This window comes from Cnephaeus nilssonii (genome assembly GCF_951640355.1).
Source record: "Cnephaeus nilssonii genome assembly, chromosome: 3".
In the NCBI taxonomy this organism is placed as follows: domain Eukaryota; kingdom Metazoa; phylum Chordata; class Mammalia; order Chiroptera; family Vespertilionidae; genus Cnephaeus; species Cnephaeus nilssonii.
In genome coordinates, this window is record NC_137074.1 from 84,759,659 (window position 1) to 84,775,913 (window position 16,255).

Genomic DNA, 16,255 nt, shown 5'->3' on the forward strand with positions numbered 1-16,255 from the left:
AAAATGGTATGAAAGTAAAGACAATTCTAAGTTAGAACAAGCTTGTCATGTTAAAGGAAGAGTAGAGCAATCTAATATCAGAATGTGAATGATTTTGGAGAGATCAATTAGATTATAAAAGAAAAACCATATCCTTTGCTAGAAGTAAGTAATGAAATAATTGACTTGGGATGGTGAAAAACTGTTAGATTATAGGATCTTACAGGATTTTAGATTTCATTTGCATGGTAAGCTGCTTGTTTTATAAAATGGAAATAAACTGACCTGATTCTCAAAATATTTTAACTTCAGTGACATGCTGCTAAATAATTAACAACTGACTTTTGCAGAGGAGGGGAAGCACTTGTTACTAATTATGGTGTAAATATGCCCAGAATGGCCAAATTCATGCTACCAATGTGACATCAGTAAAGGCAGTATTGGGAAGAGATGTGTATAATTGTCTATCTTGAACTTTAAGAATATATTCATACTGACTCCTGTTTTTAATGCCTCTTTGAGTATTTTTTTGAGTTCTTCCTACACTTCTTTACTTTAATGTACTTACATGCCACAAAATAGCACTGCTTATTCTCTTTGAATGTCTCTTTTTTTGTTGTCACCTAGACCTGCATTCTCCAACAATGTAGCACCTGAAATGTGGTTAGTATAAATAAAGAACTGAATATTTAATTTTTTTCCAATTTTAAGTAATTAAAATTATAAAAATAAAATTTGATTCTATTATTGCAAAAATTTTGAGTATGTTTGGAACAATGTGGGCATGTACATCTATTTCAACTATAAGTTTTATGAAATCTAAATGCAGATCAATTCCTCCCAATGAAAACTTAAGGGTCTGAATTGAAGTGTGTTATAAATATAAAAGACAAACTGGATATCTACACTGAGTATGAATGAAATAATGCAAAACATATGATTATCAATATTTATTTTTAATTGACATGTTGAACTAACTGATAATATTTTTTATCTATTAGGTTAGATAAAATCTAACTAATTTAATACTAATTTAAATATGGTCTTTTTACTTTTGTTGAATGTGGCTACTAAAAAATAAAATTAAATATATGAGTTGCATTATATATCTGTTAGACTGTTCTGATCTTGATTCTTGCTAATCTGTGTGTGGTCCGCAGACCAGCAGCATTAGCATTACCTGGGACCTTTTTAGAAATGCTAAATTTCAGGATCCTTCTCAGATCTACTAAGTACAAACCTGAGTTTGACAAGTTCCTCAAATCATTTGTTTGCACATTAAATATAGAGAAGCAAGGATCTCTACAACTAGGAAAGACAACTAGGAAAGACAACTTGTCTGCAACCTATTCCTCTTCAATTCTACCTTCTCACTTCTGGTGTTTTTTTTTAAACCATCTTCACTTTTATTTAGAATCTTAAAGGATACAGGTTAATACTCACAAAGAGTGAAGACTTATTGAGCCAGACACACAAATGGCTTCTTGATTCTAACTCTTTAAGCTCCTCTTCCACGTCTAATCATTTATACACAGTCATCAATAAATTACTTGTTTTCCAAACACATTCTGCTATTTTCTCCTTTTTGTTTTTGTACAGGTTGTTTTCTCTACCTTGAATATCTTAGTCCACCTAAGGACACTTTTTTTTTTTTGCTAAAATAAATGGCTCAAAACTTTTTAATAAGGGAAAGGGGATGTCTGCATGTCCTTTCATTATTCTGTTGAGGAACTGTTTATTAGAGCCACACAAAGAATATTTAGTTTTTTTCTAGAAGACTGTGCCATTGTTTGACTGTGCTATTCCCTAACAATCAATGCTTAGACTCTCTGAAATTGCCTGTTAACTTGCATATTGCACCCACTAAACATGTAGATGAACTTTATCTGGTAAAAAAGATAACTTAATATGGTTATTGCCATGAAGAACATTAACTTTATCCTTATTGATAGTCTGTAGCTAATATTTTCTCATGCATTCCTTTATTTTTTAGACATGGTTTCCTTCAGTTCCTTGAAAACTTTTGCAATATGTACTTTCATGTTTTCTATTAAGTCCAACATTTTGGCCTTCTCATCCCCTCACCCCTTTTTCTTTCTGTGTATGGTCACACTCCATTTTCTTTGTATGTCTCTTTTTTGTTGTTAAAAACCAGACTTTAGATCATATATTGCAGCAACTCTATGTACTGATTCCCTCTCATATCTAAAACTTCTTGTTTTCCTATTTATTGGTTCAGTGATGGTTAGACTAATTTAGAGAAGTTTATTGCTCCCACTGTGTGAAGTCTCTGAGGTTACTTCTTGGAGGGCACTCCTCAGCACATGCAGTCACCCTGCTATGACAGTGGTTTTAGCAGGGCTTTCCTTAACTGTCAACTGTCTCCTGGTCTACCAATTCAGCCATCTGCCTCTGTCACACCCAGATGCTAGACTCCACTAATTGTCAGCTCATTGCTCTATTGTCTTTGATAATGACCTGGAACAAAAGTTGCTCCACAGCCTGATCCAATTAAATGCAGGCCCCTTTGTAGAGGAAGTTTTTGAGGCCAATTTTTGAAGTTTGTTCTGACCCCACAAGGACTATTGTTAGTTGTCTATTTCTGCAGCTCTCTCTGGTAAGCTAGCTGACCTATGATTTGGCTTGTTCTGAAGGAGCTACTAGCCCCCTCTGAATAGCATCTCTTTATAATTTCCATCATTTTCAAAAGGGCCATTGGTTGTCAACTTCCTTGAACATACAGTCTGGTTCCTGACCTACGATCTGATTTACAATTTTTATACTTTATTGATGATGTAAAAGCTGTTCGCATTCAGTGGAAACCTTATTTTGAATTTTGATCTCTTCTCAGGGTAGAGATGTGCAGTACCAATACTTTCTTGTGATCCTGGTCCCAGCCAGCCACAGGATCACAGGGTAAACAACCAATACTCTAGAGCGTAGTGTTAAATGCATTTTCAACTTACAATAATTTAAATTAATAATGGGTTTTTCAGGACATAACCCCATTTTAAGTTGAGAAGCATCTGTACTCCGTTCTAAATAAAGTCATTTCCTTAGGAAAGAGCTTTGGATCTCTCTGTTCTTATGGCCTGCCTTTGCTCTTCTGCAAATTCTCTGAGTCATTGTTCTGGAGCTGAGGATGAGGACAGAGACTTACTTCTTTTGGAATGACACCTTTGGTTTATGAGCAGAGTGCTGGACTGGAACAGGAGCCTCTGGTCTTCTTGGTTTGCCTCTGCTGGCCTACTAGGAGAAACTATGCATATGCAGTTGCTGGAGTGCAGGTGATGGGGCCCCAGTATTGTATTCCCTGACTTCCAGTATTGGCCTCAAGTATCCATCTGCAAGTGGGGGCTGCACAGATGAAGAGAGACCTCTCTAAGCTATGCTCACCTGGAGTTTAGCTTTCACAACATGAAGCTGCACAGGGGGAGGTATAAGAAATGTTGAAAGCTTTCCCTTCCAAGGAGATATTGCAGCCACTGTCTGAGAGTTGAGGGTAGAGAAGCCCCATTGTTTTAATGTTATCAACCCAGAATGGAGTTTCCATCACATAGAGCGTGTGTGGGAGTTGGGGAGGGAGTGGGTTATGACCTAAGTGCCACAGATTCACACTTGTCTTACTAAGATCGAGTAGATTTTCTTGAATAAATGGTTCTTCATGTGCCTCTATGCCTTTAGAACGATTTCAGAGATGATTAAAGGATAATTCGGATTAAAAAAGAATAATTTTTCACAAGCTGTGTTTTTTTGCTAAGGAGCAAGTAGGTCCACAGAACTCCTCCCATCACCATTCTGGAAGTGAATCTCGAACTTTGTATCTACACTCAGAATCTTTTTCTGATATATTTAAAAAATAAGTGTCATTCTCATGGCCTATATAAAAAACAACTATTTTTAAAAAATATTTATTTATGTTGCAATTACAATTTATATTCAATATTATTTTGTATTGGTTCCAGATGCATGCCGTTGGAGATAGCTTGGGCATTTGATTGGTTTTCTCATTAATTAATAACTTGAATAAAGTCCTTAACTCCTGTTTATTTTAGATATATGCTGCATGAGAGAATTACACTCTGACATTCTCATTTCTGTTCATTTAAATTTTCCTTGTGGAAACTTCTTGATTACCATATGAAATTAAACACTTCTTGATGTCTACAACTTTACCCTGTAGATATTTTATTGCATTTATCATGACCATTATAATCATCCATGTACCTGCATTTCTTTTAATACAATATGTTGCTAAAGACAATGCTTTAACCATCCTCTTCCTTCCTTCCTTCCTTCCTTCCTTCCTTCCTTCCTTCCTTCCTTCCTTCCTTCCTTCCTTCCTTTCTTCCTTCCTTTTCTTTCTTTCTCCCTTTCTTTCTTTCTTTCTTTCTATATCCCCCCCCTTTCTTTGTGTTGTATCTATATTGTCATATTTGCCCTATCTATGAACTGCCTAATTTTTTTTGAAAGAACGATGAAAATATAGTAAATTCAATTGAATTATCACATACTCCCACTGGGACTTAGTTTCCTCACTTATAAAATGAAGGAGTTAAGCTAGGTCAGAAATAACAATCTAACCACCTCTTTCTTAGCATAATTTTGATAGATTGTGTGATTTAAAAAAATGTCTTATTATAGTATCTGAACAGAGACCACCTTTTTCCTAAGATTGAGGAAGAAAAGAAGAAGGAACTCAAGAAGAAGGCATTTCTATTTCTGATGCATGTATATAAGGAATGGATGAGGCATCAAAAAAACCATGCATCAGAAATCCAGTATTCCAACTTCAAATTGTATGATTATCCAACACAAGGGTACAGCCTCATGGTTCAGTTCCTTGCTCTCTTAATTACTTAATCTGAGTTTGGAATCAGGTTCTCAACCATTTGGACTCAATTCCCTCCTATGTACAATTAGAATATATACAATTAGAAAGAAATGAAATAGGAACGTGACATAAACAAACTCTTCACTACATAAGCTGTCTCATGCAAAGACACGTAGGAAGCAGGAGTCAATCTGGAAACATGTTTAGAAATCCACCTTCTGCTTTAAATGTAAATGAACCTCTTTATAAGTCTAAGAATTTCTATGTCTGGATAATCTGAATACGGTTTTAATAGATAATTGATCTGTGTAAGGCACACTTTAAAATTCAATATATGTGACATTTTCTATTTACTCTAAAAAATGGAACACTTTTAATGTGTTTCTGTTTTTTTCCCTTTAGTCAGCATGCAGTCATTTCCCCCCCAATTATATTAAGGCCCTGCTATGCATATAGTACTCTGTGAGGCATAGCACACCTCAGCATGTTTATGGTATCCACCTGCAAGGAAATTGATTTTTTACAGACTAGATCTGGTCCTTTGAAAGGCAAATACTTCTGGTTCCATTTTAATACAGCTTTAGCTAGTATGACATCATAGCTGGAACTCTTATGTTAGCCATCTCTTTGCAAAGCCTTTTGGTAAGTTGTCTATTTCAAATTTTACATGCAGGTTTAAAGTCATTTGGTTTTATTTTGAGCTAATTATATTTGAGTTTTCATTAAAATTACATTTCTAAAAGTGTTGAGTTTCATGAATGCCTTTTTAAAACCATCCATAAACCCAATCCATTATATACATATTGATGGATTTGATAAACTGGTGTTACATTTGGGGCTTTATGGGAATTATGGGTTTTTAAGCTTATTTTATGATTGGAATAATGTATAAAATAATTTGACAAGGCAGTAATTGAATAATATATTTGTGATATCAATCAATGTCCTTTATTTCTCCAGTATGCCTTTTTTTTTTTTTTTTTTTTTGCTTGGTCCTTTAGTAACAACTAATTGGTCTGTGCTCTTTGTCCTAGGGAGCAATGTGACAAGGTAGAAATAAAAGCCTTCCAAATTTCTGAACTTAGGTTCCAAAAACATAAGCTCTTCATCCCATATGCAAAAGCAAATTCATATGGAGGGCAAGGCAGGTCCCATGAAAGAAGGAAATGACCAGGTATAAGAGAAATAGTAGTGAAAGGTCACTGATGAATGGCAACTGAAACCATCCTCCGTTTTTGGGATTCGTGGGAACTGTGATGAAATAAATGACATGAAAGTCATCTTAGGTGAGGAGAGTTAACTCAGCACTACTTTTGGTGGTGCAGGAATATAGGGATCTATCTCCTGGATCCCAATTTTAAAAATTCTTAGGAGAAGATAGAAATCTAGTTTTTAAAATATTAGCAAAAACACAATTAATTTGTCTTTTACATAAAAATGTGTAAAAATACTTCATATGTTGAACAATAAAGGTATTTGGGGTTGATTTTTTCCCCCATTGGCTGTGAATTTGCCACATTAATTTTTCTTCTGCAGAAACAGAGATCAGGGGAGAAATAACAGAACAATTTTGTAGAGAGAAATATTTTCCTATTTTATCAAACCGACTTTGTGCACATTTTAAGAGTCTAGGATTTGTGTTTAAAGAAACAGACAAGAGGAGGTGGAAATTAAAAAGTGCCTGGGGCCCTGGTTGGGTAGCTCAGTTGGTTAGAGTGTCTTCCCCATACACTAAGGTTGTGGGTTTGATACATGGTCAGGTCACATACAAGAATTAACCAAAGAATGCAGAAATAAGTGGAACAACAAATCCCTCTCTCTCTCCCTTCCCCTCTATTTCTCAAAATCAATCAATACTCTTTTTTAAGAAAAAAAAAAGTACATGGGCCCGTGGGGGGGGGGGGGGGGCGGGGAGAGAGTACATGGGCCCAAAAAATGGTCATGTACACTGAGGAGTGTGGAAACACTCCAGAGAAGTAAGAGCTTTGTGATTCTTAAGTGTGATAACAGCCTCTCACAAACTTCTGGGGCCTCTGGCACATTGTGAAATAGTCACTGGACCCAATGATTTCTAATTTGGCACAAATAGGCCAGGTGTGAAATACAAGAAGAGACATTTTGGGTGGAGAGCTGTATGGAGGACCATCTGAGAAAGATGCTCTCCTGTCTTAGTAAGCCTGAACATTCCATAGCCTTTTCCTCTTCAGCTCCTCTTTCCCCTTGTCTTACACACATCTACCAGAAATTTTGCTGAGAAGACTAAGGTAAAAGTTTCCTAGCAGTTCAGCAGAATTAAGAATCAAAATAAGTAGAGTTAGTTACAGCAAAATAAATTTATATTTCTGTACAGCTGAATTCATTCATTTATTTTATTTATTTATTAGAGGGAGAGAGGAAGGGAGAAAGAAAGAGTGAAAGAGAGAGAGAGAGAGAGAGAGAGAGAGAGAGAGAAACATCGATTTGTTGTTCTACTATTTATGCATTCATTGGTTGATTCCTGACTGGGGAACAAACCTGAAAACTTGGCATATGGTGACTGCTCTACCAACTGAGTTACCTGGACAGGACTGTACACCTGAATTTAAATATGATACACCAAGGTAAGTATTTACATTTGTTGCTTATATAGAATGTGTTTCTTGTCTCTTTCTTACTACATATTTAACTACTCTGGTTAATTTCTTCATCATAAGGATTCATATGTAAATTCATGATAAATTGTAAGGCACATGCATTGAAATACAGAAAAGGCACTAAGATGCAATAATGATTACAAAGAACCTACAAAGTGCAAATTCAAAAACAAATACTCTGATATGGAATTTGAACAAGGTCAGAGAAATTAACACCTGAAAGACTTCTCATTGCAAACTAATGCTATGTTATAAAGAGGACCTGGAATCCAGATAGATAGAGATGATAATAGAGCTAGAGCTAGAGCTAGAGTTAGAGCTAGAGATGAGAGAAAGAGAGAGAGAAGAGAGAGAGAGGGAGAGAGGGTTAGATATAGAAGAAAATGCAACAGAACTTGAAACACAAAAAGCCCTAAGCAAGTATTTTATTATATAATACTTTTGGAATATATATATTCAATTTAAGGGAAAGATATTCTCTTTCATTGATCATTTTATTTGCACAAATCTCATGCTGTTTAAATTGATACTTTTGTAATATTTAAAATATATATCTACTTTTTCATGATTCTTAAATATTAGTCTAGGTTTTATAAATATTAATTTTAGGTGTCTTTTATATATTATCTATATATAGTTAATATAAAATAATACTACCTTTAGGCTCTTCTGATTATTGATGATTTAAAACATAATAGCAATCACATAATATCAGTAGCAACAGCAAAAACAATAGAATGGATGGATATAAAATGTAAAAGAACAGAAATCTCTTGTCCATCTATCTATAGAGAATATATAGAAACTAATATATATATATATATATATATATATATATATATATATATACATATATATGTATATATATATACATACACAAATATATGTATATATGTATATATACAGTATATCCTATATAATGAAGAGGTAATATGCAAATTGACCATCACGCCCTCACACAAGATGGCCGCTCCCATGTGGTCACAAGATGGCTGCCTCCATGTGGCCACAAGACAGCCACCACAAGATGGCCAGCAGGGGAGGGCAGTTGTGGGTGATCAGGCCAGCAGGGGAGGGCAGTTAGGGGCAACCAGGCCAGCAGGGGAGGGCAGTTGCGGGCAACCAGGCTGGCAGGGAAGGGCAGTTGGGGGTGATCGGGGCCGCCAGGGGAGCAGTTAGGTGTTGATCAGGCTGGCAGGGGAGTGGTTAGGGGGTGATCAGACTGGCAAGCAGAAGCAGTTAGGGGCAATCAGGAAGGCAGGCAGGCAAGCGGTTGCGAGGCAGCAGTCCCTGATTGTGAGAGGGATGTCTGACTGCCGGTTTAGGCCTGATCCCTGTGGCAGTCAGACATCCCCCGAGGGGTCCCAGATTGGAGAGGGTGCAGGCTGGACTGAGGGACCTCCCCTCCCCAGTTCACGAATTTCATGCACTGAGCCTCTAATTAATATATATATATATATATATATATATATATATATATATATATATATTCAACCAAGTGGCATTTAATCTGTGGTTCCAGGATACCAAATTTAGTGAACCCACATCATTACTAATATTTTACTTGTTACCAAGGAATTGCTTAAGAAATATAGATTACTTGGTTCACTGAGTCATTGAGCTTACTCCCTTCTACCTGTAGGAGTAGGATCTACATAGAGGATCCAATGTCAAGACTACACACTTCATTGTTAAATATGAGCTCATGGTACATCTAGTAGTAAAAGTTGCCAAGAAGTAAGGAGTCTGGCTTGTTTTGTACCAAACTATACTTCTATATTGTGCCTCAACATGTAGGTCCATTTTACTGAAATCAATTTCAGGTGGATGTTATTGAGATTAGACTGATGATATAAGCTTTATTTTTATTTTTTTAAATAGTAATGCTGTATTTTCTGACTAAATCGATTGCTCAGAGAATGCATTCACAGTTTTTTACACCCAAAAGCAATTGATCTGTATAAACAAACATCTGGCAAACCCCTGAACAAACTTAAAGCAATGTTGAATCACATTATACTGGATGTTGCTCTGTGAATTTAACTGATTAATAAATTCTCAAAAAATGATTGACTTAATTATACATATCCTCTACTCCTGTGAGTAAATGTAGTTTTCATAAAGATTATAATTAAATCAGGGCAATAAAATTTTAGGAAAATAATTTTACTCCCTAATTTCTGTGGCCACTTTGTTTAATGATTCTTTTCCCTTCGTAATGAAATATAGATACTTGCCTTTTTATTTAACTACTAGAGGCCCGGTGCATGAAATTCATGGAGGGGGGGCGTCCCTCAGCCCAGCCTGCACCCTCTCGCAACCCAGGATCTTTAGGGGGATGTCTGACTGCCAGTTTAGGCCCGATCTTGCCTAAACTGGCAGTCGAACATCCCTCTCACAATTCGGGACCACTGGCTCCTAACTGCTTGCCTGCTTGTCTGATCACCCCAACCTCTCGCTGGAGGGGTGGGGCCAGCCGGGGTGAGGGGAGTGGTCATTCTGGTCTCTGGTTGTTCTGGTCTTTCTGCCGTTTCAGTCACTGGGCTTTTATTATATAGGATGAGCAAGATGTTTAGCCTGGTAATGTAACTTTCCTCATGACAAAGATTTTATTGCATTTAAATCACTTAAGCCTGCCCTGGCCAGCGTGGCTCAATTGGTTGAGCCTTGTCCCATTCACTGAAAGTCACTGGTTAATTCCTGGTCAGGACACATGCCAGGTTGTGGGCTCCATCCCCAGTAGGGGGCATGCAGGAGGCTGCTGATATATGTTTCTCTCACTCTTCCTCTCCCTTTCTCTCTCTCTAAAAAATCAATTAAAAAAACATATAGGCAGTCCTCGGGTTATGTAGAACTCAATGTACATTGTTTTGTGCTTACGTCACCATCTCCCATTTATTTATTAAAAAAAAAAAAGTTCTGTCATTTTGACATATGTACATATGTGCTTTATGTTTTTTATTATTTATTTACCACAAGTAAAGGTCAGAAATTGTTATCTTTCTTTTAAATTTTTTTTACTGTTTTACTTAATTACTGCTGTGTATGTGCTCCATGTGAGTGACGTAGGTGCTTATGTAGGTGGGTTCCAATTTATGGCAAAAATCACGTTACGTCGAGCCATAAGAATGGATCTCTGACGTAACCCGAAGACCTACCGTGTTCATTAAAAATCACTTAATCCTATAGTTTCATAAATGTGTGCTAAATATTGAGTTCAAATTAAACATAAAAATAAAATTTTCACCTGAATCAGTAAAGTATAGAACTTAGAAAGGACAAACAATAATTTATAAAACATCCTATCTAATGAAGAGGGAATATGCTAATTGACCTTCAGACTGTCGCAAAAATGGCAGCACCCACAGCCAATAAGGAGGGACTATGCTAATTGACTGCCCCACCCTCAAAGATCGTGGCGCCCACAGCCAATAAGGAGGGACTATGCTAATTGACTTCCCTGCCCTCAAAGATGGCGGCGCCCACAGCCACAAGATGGCGGTGCCTAGTCCCCTCAGCCATGGTGGGGCGGCAGGCATGCGGCAAGGCCAGGCCCACCCCCAGGTGGGCCCGGCCGCTCCATAAACCTGCCTCTGGAGTCCCCCAGTCCCCTAAGCCCCCCAGCCGCCCAGGGCCATCCGAGGCACAGGCAAGCCTCAGATGGCAGCTGCCCAGCCTACGCCTGAGGTGCAGGCAAGCCTCGGATGATGGCTGCCCAGCCGCCCAGGGCTGCCTGAGGCTCAGGTAACCAGGGCCGGCTGAAGCTTGCACTGCCAGCTGTAGCAGCAGCAGAGTTGTGATGGGGCATTGCCTTCCCCTGATCACAGTGTCGCCTCCCACCCCTGAGGGCTTCTGGACTGTGAGAGGGGTCAGGCCGGGCTGAGGGACACCCCCTCCAGTGCATAAATTTTCATGCACCGGGCCTCTATAATTCTGTAAAAGTAGATGTTATAACTTTTTTAGAACAATTGCAAGTACATTTTTAGTTTGGAGGCATGCTCCTTTGTTCTAATAAATGAATGTGGTCTTTTTTTCATGATTTCAAAAATAAAAGAGACACTTGAACATGCTGAATTAATTTCAAAATTGCTAGTGCACATTTCTTAGTTATATGAGTATGTTTAGCAAGTATTATCCTATAATTTAAGGCAGTCAGTATTTTATTCATGTGGGATTCTCCTCTGTAACTTTGATTATTGCTATTTGTTGTGTAATGTCCTCACATGATTTTTTTGCCTTTATGAGCACTATTTGTATTAATAAAAAGCAATAACTAGATTTACAACTTATTAATTTTAATAATTAATGTCTTTTATTTGTTGTCACTTTGCCGTGCATTTTCAAATTTATTTTTGGATACTCAAAGATAATCCTAAGTATGAAGATTGAAAAAAATGAAAATATTATTTTTTCAAAGATCTTTATCTTTTTAAAAAAGAAAAGGAATACTATAAACTTAAGGGGGCTTTGTAACATGAAAAGAGGCATTAAGAAGACAAAACTATATAAGACATAAATTACTAAGATAATAATCATTAGGAATCTCTGTTGTAGTAGTTTATGTCTGCACTTTAATCAATGTGATTGAATATAGAAAATAATATTATATTTTCTTAAATGTGGATTAATTTGTGAGGATAAACTCATTGTGTAGTTGATCTAGCAGGAGTGGTAGGTTTGCACAAATTTCAAGCACTTACTTAATCCTCCAATATTCATTTTTATGTTGATTGCCCCATATAAGAGATATGGTATATAGCAGTAGATTAGAAAAAAAATTGTCATTAGATAAAACTGTTATTCAAATTTTATTAGAAATGCACTCTAAGCTCTATCCTGAATAATGCCTGCATCATTTCTTTACTGAACTGATCTTATAGTAATAAATAGAACTATAAAGATATAAATGCTACATTTGTGATGAATACAATTCACCCTGAAAATGCATTAGTGCAAAGGAAAGACAATTCTATCAAGTAAGGCTTAGGAAAAAGGAGAAATATTATCTTTCTAATTTTCAGTAGCCAAAGTACTTGCAGGCAATTTAAATAGTCTAAATAATAATCTATACTAATAAAAGAGAAACATGCAAATTGACTGTTCCTCCGCTACGCCTACAACCCACGCCCACCAGCCAATCAGGAGCGAGTATGCAAATTAACCCAACCAAGATGGCTGAGGCCACGGAGAGAGCAGGAGGCTTGGGTTTCCCCGGCAATGGAGGAAGCCAAGCTTCCGGCCCACTCTGGCCGGCTCTGGCCTCCGCTCAAGACTACAAAGTTTCAATTATAGAAGATAAATAAATCCCACATACCAGAGCCTCTGCTTGGGTCACCGGGGGGTATGGCCAGCCTGTAAACCACCACGGACCCTCACTCAGGCCACCCCATGCCCCAAGGGAACCCCCACCCTGATCTGGGACACCCTTCAGGGCAAACCAGCTGGCCCCCACCCATGCACCAGGCCTCTATCCTAAAGAATAATATGCAGATTGACCATCACTCCAACACACAAGATTGCTGCCCCCATGTGGTCAAAGATCCTGCCCCCATGTAGACACAAGATGGCCACCACATGATGGCCAGCAGAGGAGGGAAGTTGGGGGGGACCAGGCCTGCAAGGGAGGGCAGTTGGGGGTGATCAAGCCTGCAGGGGAGGGCAGTTAGGGGTGACCAGGTCGGCTGAGGAGGGAATTTGGGGGCAACCGGGCCTGCAGGGAAGGGCAGTTGGGGGGGGACCCAGGCCCACAGGGGAGGGCAGTTAGGGGCAATGGGGCTGGCAAGGGAGCATTTAGGCATCAATCAGGTTGGCAAGGGAGTGGTTAGGGGGTGATCAGGCTGGCAGGCAAAAGCATTTAGTGGCAATCAGGAAGGCAGGCAGGCGAGCAGTTGGGAGCCAGAACAACTGAACAACTGTTCACTATGACGTGTGCTGACCAACAGAGTGTGTGCACAGAACATGGTGGGTGTAGCAGCAGGTGGCAGAGCACTGAACATGGTGGGAGTTGGCTGTGGTGGGATGGTGGAGTGAGTGGGGTCCCCAGACCAAGGTGGGGTGTCGGTCGGTATCATCGGGGCTAGCCTCTGTTGGTTACTGAAAATTCTTTGCTCCTGCATGCCACAGTCCCGCCCACCACTCGTACCTGCTGCTGGTGCCAGAGCTGCCACTTGCAGCCACTGCCAGCGTCTAGCGCCGGCCCCGATTGCTCGATGCTGTCATTGGGTGCAAGCAGCGGCTGCTGACCCTGATTTCCCCTGAGGGCTTCTCCACCTTCTCCTGCTTCTGAGGGGTGATCAGGGCAGCAGCTGCCAGTCGTATCCACTGATATTGTTGGCCCCACTTGCACTCGCTACTGGAGCCGGCCTCAATCGCTCCACGCCATCAGTGGGTGTGAGTGGAGTCGGCACCATCAATGTGTGGGAGTGGTGGCAGCAGGAGGGGCCCGGCGGGGGCGCGAAGGATAGGTCAAGACCAGCCCCTGTGCCCACCACAGCCTCATGGCCCACAGTTCCTTTCAAGGTGCACAAATTCATGCACTGGGACCCTAGTAATAATATATTTGAAAAACCAGTTACTTTGTTAAAAAGACTTTGCATATTCAATATATATCTAATGCCATTATTTTACCAGTGATGAAACAATGCTCAAAAGTTAAATTTTTTTACAGAAGTCAAGAGGTGAAAAGTGGTGGATCCAGAATTCAAAGCCAAGTTTAATTATGATGATTATAAAAATAATAAAGCCAATAATCATATGCTTTTCAAATTTTATCCTAATATATAAAAAGCCAGGGGCCATCACGACCGAAACACTGGATGGACGACTGAACAGCAGGCTGCTTGGGGCCACCAGGCTGGCAGGGGTTTAGTTGGCGATGACCAGGCCAACAGGGGGCACTTGGGGGCCACCAGGCTGGCGGGGGGTGGGGGTGGGGGAGGCAGTTAGAGGCAATCAGGCTGGCAGGCAGAGGCGGTTAGGGGTGATCAGGATTGCAGGGGGGACAGTTGGGGGCGATCAGGCAGGTAGGCAGGCAGGTGAGCAGTTAGGAGCCAGTGGTCCCAGATTGTGAGAGGGATGTCCGACTGCCGGTTTAGGCCTGATCTCCGGGATCGGGCCTAAATCGGCAGTCAGACATCCCCTGGGGGGTCCAGGATTGGAGAGGGTGCAGGCTGGGCTGAGGGGAACACCCTGTGCACGAATTCCATGCACCGGGCCTCTAGTAGTTATATAACTATAATGATTCACAAAATAATTGACTAGAGAAACATCTAAAAACCTCAACTGAAAATGTAGAATTGTCCATGTCCAAGTCTAATGCATAACACACTGCAGAATTAATAGGTAGTTTTGAAGAATGTTGAGAATTTTTCATATTATTTTGTTAAAATGACTAGATTTCATTTCACTTTCATCTTAATAGAAGATATGTTGAGCCTCCCCCTTGCTCCCAGCCACCCACACAAAAGTTGTACTTAATTGAACAACTATATCTTAAAAAAGAAATCTCAAATAAGAAATATAATTTTTATGGTATAGACAAATAATATGGAACATATCATCAACTTTTCTCAAAAAAATTTTTTTTGATATTTTATCTCAAATTATTGTACTCACCTTTTTTCTAAATATATTTGGGGAAATTTTAACATTGTGTTTCAGAGGCCATTTTTATTTTTTATTTCCCATTTAATGTTATTATAATTTTTATTTGAATTGATATTTATACCAATTTAACTGCTTATTTATCATAATTCTGTGGTCAAGATTTGTCAATATAATTATTATTTAGATTACATATATATGTGTGTATTCATATTTATATATACATATAAATGTATATATATGTGTGTGTGTGTGTATATATATATTTATATATATACACCTATATGTTATAACCGGTACCTTAGCTCAGAGATTTTCTCTGAACCATGGACACATAAATTCAGAATGTTTTCTCTTTCTACCCCCAAATGGAAAATCTAGATATGATGACTTTCTACTTATAATTAACTTGTTGTATATTATATATTAGATCAACACTCCTGACAGCCAATCATGTATATCACTTTCCAACTTCATGTTAGGGACTTCTCAATGATAGCTTGATTTCAGCAAATCCTATGAATCAAACTTTATTTTCCTCATCTGAGAATAGGTTATTAAATATTTACAACCAAACCTCTGATTTTAAATTTCCCTCATTCTAATTATTCTGTGATATAGCAAATCTGAGAACCAGAACTTGCATCCTAGTAAAAGTACCAAGGAAATTCAGTGGAGGCTCCTGGGAGCTGGTTATTCATCTGTTCTTTAGGCCATGTTCTGACCTCTTAGTAAGCCCCTATTTTGAAACTACAACAAGAATATCCATATTTTAAATGCTATTTTATAAAGAAAGGGGACAAAAATATAACATATTTGTTATTAAAATGATTAGATATGGTAGTTCACCTTTTATAGACTAGGTCAGTTAGGGAGTATGCAGAATATGACACAGAGGTCTTGAATGAAGGTGAGAGACCCTCTATGCGCTAATTTGATGTAAGGTAGGTCCATCACTTTTCAGTGGAGAGATGCTCAATGAAATCTGATGGGTTTCAGGATTTTTTTTTTAAAAAAAGGTCACGGTGACTTCCAAAATCCAGGATGGATTTCCTGAGGCTGAAAATATTAACTCCAAATATTTCCAAAATATTTCAAATGATTTTTTGGATTAGAGTTTGTATTGATTTCTGTAACTTATTTCACCTGCCATGTGAGTACAGGATTTCCATTAGAGTTACTGTCTACTCCTTTAGGATTAGAGGTT